The sequence below is a fragment of the Cupressus sempervirens genome, chromosome 5, assembly GCF_028749045.1.
Source record: "Cupressus sempervirens isolate cs-2001-9-10 chromosome 5, ASM2874904v1, whole genome shotgun sequence".
Classification (NCBI taxonomy): Eukaryota; Viridiplantae; Streptophyta; class Pinopsida; order Cupressales; family Cupressaceae; genus Cupressus; species Cupressus sempervirens.
This window is the reverse complement of record NC_143122.1, coordinates 547,855,016-547,863,219: the sequence shown is the minus strand read 5'-3', so window position 1 is coordinate 547,863,219 and position 8,204 is coordinate 547,855,016.

Sequence of the window (8,204 nt, the reverse complement as noted above, 5' to 3'; positions counted from 1 at the left end):
TGGAGGAGGACCTCAAATTTTTCCTAGCTAAGATTTTGCAAAGATAGAAATATTGATATTTTTGCACCATTTAGTAACCAAATGGAAGTGGTCTTTGAAGGATCTTGATGAGAAAATAATATGTAACCCTTCACCCGTTCCTACTATAGGATTACCAATCAAGCTTCAGGCAAAGTGGATAAATATAAATATAATAAAAAAAATTCTTTCTATAGTATCAATGTCAGTATGACCAATAGACTTTTAATCAATGATCAATAATGATGATATGCATTGCCTTCCATGTTAACTATCATAATGCAAATGTCTTGGCATACTATTAATACACACTTTTATTTATAAGACAGATCATGAATGACACAAGTCTATAATTTGTGTCAATTTTTTGAGTTTAATTTTGAGATGTGAATATTATAATTTTGTTACTTTATTTTATTTTGATATAATACTAATTTTTTTGTTTTCTTTGCTTGCAGTTTAATATAAGTTTACATAAATCATTGTTTGAAAAACTTTCACATAATATAATATAGTATTCAACAACATGATAGGTGTATTCTCATAATCTAAATAAGTAAAATATGTCCATGTGAACAAAAATTAAGATATAAATGGGTAATTCTTTTAAAAAGATGGAAATCATTATTTATTATATGGGTAAGTGCACCAACTTGTGGTTTTTTTAAAAATAATTTTCAATAGCGCGCACGCACTATGGCTTGGGTATCTCGAGCCATAGTGCATGCACGCTATAGTGTGTACATGCTATAGTGTGTATGCACTTAATAAAAACCCAAATTATTATAAATGGGTTGCATACCTGCAGCCCATTCATTTTTTCTCTATTTTCCTACTTCCCCTCCTCATAGCACATACACAGATTGAAAGAATAGAAGGTTTTCGCCACCCGCCTTGCCAATATGCCTCCTCCTCATCGAAGTTCAAGATCATGGGCACATTTTATGTTGTATAACCTTATTTTTGCTTTTTTTAATATGTTTTTATATTATTTTGTAGGGTTTTTTCAATTTTTCTTTAAATTTGTTTATTTATTTAGATTTCAATTGATTTCTTGTTAGGAAATGTGAATAATGAACCGAAAAATCCCCAAGAAGATCAAAACCAAAACCATCAACAAGATCCAAACCAAAACCCTCAACAAGATGAGAATCAAAACCCTCCACAACAAGAACATCAAATTTCACAACCTGAACCAATTGCAAGACCTCCTCCTGGCACACAAGAAAACATAATAAATGAAATAGAAAGAGGAAAAAATGAATTAGAAGAACTCATTGGTAGGTTGAAAGCTTGTGGACAAACCAATCCAATGAGAGCTCAATTGGCATCCTCCCTTGAGTCCATTAAGACCCACATAGCTTCTGTTAGTGGTCAGTTAGATGTTTGGCAGGTTAAGAGGGATGAACAAAAAAGATATTATGCAAATAAATTGTCATATCAAGATGTTTAAAAAAAAAAGATATACCAAAAGGTAGGATTTTTGTATTATTTAGAAATCCTGGTGAACAAGATATTGTTAGAGAGACTACTAAATGGTTCACATCCATTGGTGCATACACGATGGTATTAGAAATTATTTTTTGGATAGATGGTGGATGGTTTTTGATGCCCCTCCTTGCAATAATCATGAAGTCCCAATGTATTTCTTAATTAAATTTGTATTGTGAGTTTGTCCTTGGGGAGATCCCCAATTATTTTGATATATTAGACTCTCAGGGTAGAGGTGAGGGGTCATCATTTGAGAGGTTAGGGGAATGTCATGACCCTAATGTAGTTAGGGCACCTGTGGTCAAGCCACAAGGTGAGCATGTGACTATTCCTTCAGTTGTGAAGGAACATGTAGAGGCCAGCACTCTAGGGACTATTAGTGCTTTGGCATAGACCATCATTCATTGCATAAGTCTATTAGTTGAGGAGAAGCCTTCTGCATGTCACAGTCACATGTGCACATCATGCAAATCTTTATGCACATTTGGTAGTCATGTTGAAGATGGTGTAGATGATGGGCTAGTGATTAATTAGTTATTGAATGAGACATTTGGCATTGACACACAAGTAAATTATAATTATAATAAACTAGTTTGATCACATTTCATATGTATAGTGAATGACTAATTAATTAGCATGTATTGGCATTGTTCAAAATTTAGGGTTAGATTGTTGGCAACCCTAGTAGCAATCCACCAGCCCCATTTTTTGTCTCGTCAATGAGTCAAGAGGTATGTATAAATTTATTCATTTAAATTAATTCATATATTTATTAATTAATCATATGAAGGATTGACAAAAAAATTTATGCATGTGCATCAGTTCTCTATAGGACCATCGACATTCACTACGGACTTTGAGCCTAGACGTGATATGAGCTTCATAGAGGTACATTTGTTTCATGTTAATTTAATTAATTTGATTATATTTGTTTCATATTTCATATTACATGTAACATGTATTGTATGACATGCAAGTCTTGACATTTGAGACTCCTCCTCATCTTTAGTAGTTCGTTGATCATGGAGTGGCTGCAACTATGGCTATTTCATAGCCATTGACTGAGGTATGAAAGAATTTACTTGGTTTTAGTTGTTGTTTATAATAGTTAGTATCAAAATTTCTAATTTTATTTATAAGTGATTATATTGATTGAATTTTTATAGGGTCTTGTCACACTCGATCATCCACAAGCCTTCAAGGTGGACTTGCAGAGTGACTATATGATGGTGGTAAGAAAATAATTAATTTTGTGTGTACATATATTTGATTTCAATGTATAATAATTATTGATTCATATCTACTTTGTTTGTATCAGCACAAGTTAGAGAAGAGCCAATAAGAGGATGAGCAAGCATATGAGAAAGACCCCATCATCACCATCATCTCCCTCCACATGACAACCAAAGACCTCTAGAGAATTGTTTCCTTCCTCTTGGAGTAAGGAGAAGATATAGTTGATAGAAATACATATATAGGCATTAGCGGACATATATGTTGGATTTTATGTTAGTGGACATATTTGATATACATTTGATGTATATATGACATTTGATATTTGATGTATGACATTTATTTGATACATGACATTATTAGACTTATGACATTATTGGTTAATATATGATATTTTTTTTCATGTATGACATTATTGGTTATCATAATATATTATGTGTTTGTTAATGTATGACATTATTGGTTATCATTTTATATTATATGTTTGTTAATGTATGACATTATTGGTTATCATAATATATTAAATGTTCCTTCATGTATGACATTGTTGGTTAACATAATATAGTATATGTTCATTCATGTATGACACTATTGGTTATCATAATATATTATATGTTCATTTATGTATGACATTATTGGTTATTATAATATATTATGAGGTTGCATGGATACTTGTACCCACATAACGAGTACTTGGTGGAGAGCATCATAGCTAAGGATCTTGATTGAGATTTTGGATTATTTTTCTGGTTTTTTGTTTGTGTATCAGCTCGTTGCTTATCAAGCTTAATTCAATACCTAATCAATTCGAAACTTTGATAGAATATTGATTAACAATAAACTTTATCATTGTTTAAGCATAAGTTTATCATTTCCAATATGTCATCGTCATATGATTTATGATCTTGTTCATGATTAAAGTTTTCCTTCTCTATTTTTTTTTTATCAAGCTTAATTCAATACCTAATCAGTTTGAATTTTTGATACAATATTGATCAACAATAAACTTTATTAGTGTTAAAGCCAAAAAATTATTGTTGGAATATCTTATTGGAAAGAATGCTTCCGAGAGAGGGGGTGAATCAGAAGTACTAGCTTCCTATCCTTTTTTTTATCCTTAATAACATATCTTTGAAATGAACATGCATGCATATAAATGTTAAGAAATTATAAGTAACCAATATGCATCACCACATAACACTTAAGATTTGATAACCCAGAAACCCACTAGAAATAAGAAGGTAAAACTGGGGTGGGGATGATACCCACAAAATCACTGCAGTAATAATGTTTGACCACTTCTGATGATCTGCCCTATTAAAGGCCTACCCTTTAAAAGGCTTTACACTGTATCAATAGTGACCTGGTTAAAGGATTTACAAACACTTTACATGAAGTGTTACCCTGTCAAAGGATTTAGTCACCTAATTAAAGGATCTACAAAATAGTTGTTAAGCTAACCTATCATCATAGGATTTTCTTTCTAATACAATGGCGAAAGAGTATTAGGTATAATAAACCTGATAGGTTACAATCTTTGATTACTGAATGCAGGCCCTTGATTTGCTTTCTTCTAACCTTGATCCTCTAAGATCTGATACTCGTTTGTGTCCCCTGCTTTGTTCTGATTAACTGAATATTCTCCTGTTAATCTCTTCCTCTAAGTCTTTATATACTTCACTTTGTAAATAATTTTCCTTCCACACCTTCATCCCTATCTATACAATGAGACTTGGTCTTCCTTATAAAGACATTCAAAGACTTAGGGTTAGACATCGATCTACGATCCATATTTAATCTCTAATTTTTGCATATTCCTTGCACATCTCTTATTGGTTGCATGCCTTCTCCATTTTTCTTATTGGCTGCATGTAGATTGCATATGAAATATAAATGATTTGATCTTATCACTTAAATCTTTTGATATTTGTCTTATGTCAGCTATGAAAATAGTTTACATCTAAGTTTGTAAAGTTTCAAACTCATATGTTGATTCTATGTTACTCGGCACTTATTGCTTCTTGATGCTTGGCACCTTCTGTAACTTGGCTCCTGTATATGCTCGGCATCCTTTATGTAACTTGGCTCCTATATATTGCTCGAAATCCTTCATGTAACTCGGCATTTGTATATTGCTCGACATCCTTTACTCACTCGGCACCTGATCTTCACTTGACACCTGAAGATTACTCAGCACCTAATGAATTTCCTGACTCGGCACACACTGTGGCTCAGCATACTCAGTGTACTTAGCTTCAATGAAGAAAGTGGTTAAGTTTGTTGGCACTCAAGTGTCAAAACCATTTTTAGAACAATCTCCCCCTTTGACATGAGTGTCAAAAACACTTAATTAAGCAATATTTATCTGATCTTATGAGTGTGTTTTCTGATCTGCTTGGTATGTATACAGAAGTTTATCAAAAATGTGTAACTTACAATATATATACCTCAAAATTATTATAACTCTTATAACTCCCCCTGAGTTGATCATGCCAATGTCTTGTTCCATTATTCATCACAATATTATCTCCCCCTTAGAGTATTATCTCCCCCTTTTTGATACTTATGTCAAAGGGTCCTAAATAGTAATGCCATGTTTGGCCAAAAATGTCTTGTTTACCTCAAGGAGTATTTGGAGAGTTGCATCCAATTATTTAAGGCAATATCCAATGACTTTTGTTGGATTGCAAGCTCTGCTATGAGATCAACTAGTCCTTCATGTGTAGAAATATTGGGATCTTTCTTCGAGACTATTTCTGCATTACTTCTAAGTGAGGAGTAATGGAGGCTTGAATTTGCATCAACTTTTCTTGATAGTGGCCTCTTCTACTGATAATGCAACTAATTCCCTCTAAGTGTGTAATGTATGAGCAAATTGCTTTTCACTTTGTGCAGGATCTGAGGTCAGTTGCATGCTAGAGAGTTTTAATTTACTCTCAAGGTTCAAAATTTTCTAATTTATTTTGTGTGTGTACCTAGAAAAATCATACAATTTGTTGTAAAGGGAAAATATGTTCCCTAATACACTTTTTACATTTTCAAATTTCTTGGCTAGGTCAACCTATCCCAAAATTATGTTATTAGCTATTTTCTGGTTGAATTTTCCTATAAACTTCTTTTTTGACCATTCCAATAGTTTGAATAGTTTGAGGTGGTTGTTGTGATGACACCTTGACTTCTTTGAGTTTATCTACTAACTTTTGAAGATTTTCCACACTGACCAATATGGGACTTGTACATAATTGTGCTTGTAGATTTTTTTGGTCAAGGATCTTAGTAAGATCCACTACAGTTAATGGGTTGATGTTTTGACATGTGGTGTTAACAACATCCTTAATCTTTATGATTTTTGCAGGTGTGATAGGTGAGTGAGGCGAGCTAGGAGGTGAAAGATGTGTGTCTTGCACACTTCATTGTTCATCAATTCCTTTGACTTCATCTTTTCCTTCCTCCTCTCTTTCTTTCTTATTTTCCTCTTCTTCAACCTTTTTCTCTTCTTCTATTTTCTCTTCTTTCCTCTTCCTCCTTTCTTCAGGTTTAGCAGCAACTTCCTCTTTGTATATCTCTTCAAGAACATCTTCAAACATCTTGTACAAGTTTTTCCAAACTCTTGTTGTTCTTTGCACAACTTCTTCAATTTTGTTTTGCAAGATGGAGAATGCCCTATATTTAGGTCTAAACCTTTTGTTATGCCTTTTGACTACTTGAGTTACATGTTCTTTTGTTAAATCAGGCAATAGGCTTGCTAGGGTTGATTCCCTCATCTCTTTCTCCATCATTAGGTAGAAATGTCATCTTTCTTCTATAGTTTTAGACAATTCCTTTGGCAATTGTCCATCTAGTTCAAGAGGTGTATACTTGAATTGTGCCATTAATGCATAGACTGATTCCTCTATGCTATTTTGTTCCTCTTTACTGAACTTATTAAAATCAATCTTTTTCATTTCATTTAAGTCTCCATTCCTGATCTTCTTACATAATATATCAATTGAAGATTTAGGAGGACTTACCTTTTCAATCTAATCTTCTTCATTAGTATCAGGTTGGGCCATATATCTTTTCCTTTTCTTTGGCTCTTCATGTGCCTTTGTGTTTTTCTTCTTTGTGGCTTCCTCTTTAGCCTTTTGGGTAGAGACCCTTGTTGTAGCTCTAGTTGTTGGCTTCTTTGGCGTTTGCATGAAAACTTTCTTTGGTGAAGGCTGGGAAGCAAGAGGTATCTTTGTTTTCCTTTTGATGACTCTACCTCTGATGGGTGCTTCCTTGGTTTCTACTTCCTCGGCACTCTCATCTTTCTCTTCACCTTGACTTTGAGGCAATTCAAGTGGCTTTTGTTCTGGCTCACCTTCTTCTTCTCCTTCACTAATCTCTTCTTCTTCACCTGCTGCACTTGATTCTCCAACACCAAATTTCTTCTTTATCTACTTTACCAGCTTGTCCTTTTTCTTTATTTCTCTTGAGTTTTGTAACAACTCTTGATTTTATAGTGTCATATGTTCCAAATGCCTTGGCAGATTCATCCATTTCCTCTGCAAGTAAAGTTGTGATGGCTACAGAAGCTTGGTCAACATCAAGCTCATATCCTAATGGTCTAAGCCATCTTGTTCTTGGAAGGACTACTTGAATGTAGGTGTAATTAATATCAACAAGAAAACATGTCATTTATATGCTTTTCTACCAGTGAGACTAGTATTCTCATTCTATTCTTCATTGCATTTTTGAAATCCTCAAAATAGATAGACGTTTGATCATCAAAGCTATCTCCCATTTGTGCAATGAAATCATTAATTTGATCAACAATGGTTTTATTTTGACTCCAGTTGACTTTTCCAAATGAAGAGAATTCCTTCATTACATAGAAGAATACATAAACCAACATTGAACCAAATTTGCACTGTGCTCCCTTGGACTTTCTAATAGCTCCAAGATTTTCATTGATCTGTTGCAACAAGAGCTCTACAAGGTCATAAGTGTGGTCTTTCTTTAAAAGTTTATGTGCCACATCTAATGCTATGTAGGGTACACTATTTAACTTGCTAGATTGGTAAAACTTATGTGATATGATCCTTACAGCGAAATCTAAAAGGGGATCAGTTATGGTGTCTATAGTCATGCCTCTATTATTCCACTTTTCTCTTGTGTTCTTCTCAATTGTTTCCTTATTTTTGCTTCGCAAGGTCTTTGGCTGATCTAGGGTTGGAAAGCCAATAACCCTATGAACCATCTTCTTAGTAATCTTGACTTGCCCTTGTTCTAACCAGAATGATCCATCATGGATTTTGCTGAGTATAATGTGTATCCACTCATTTTTTAATACAATTGGAAAAACTGGGGCTTTGGTTAAACCCTTCTTTTCTATGACATAAAACTCATCTTTCAGAATACCATTATCATAGAGTTTGTCATAGGCATTAAAGATTTCCAAATCTCCTATGGCTCCAATTTTACAATTATAACATTTTCGC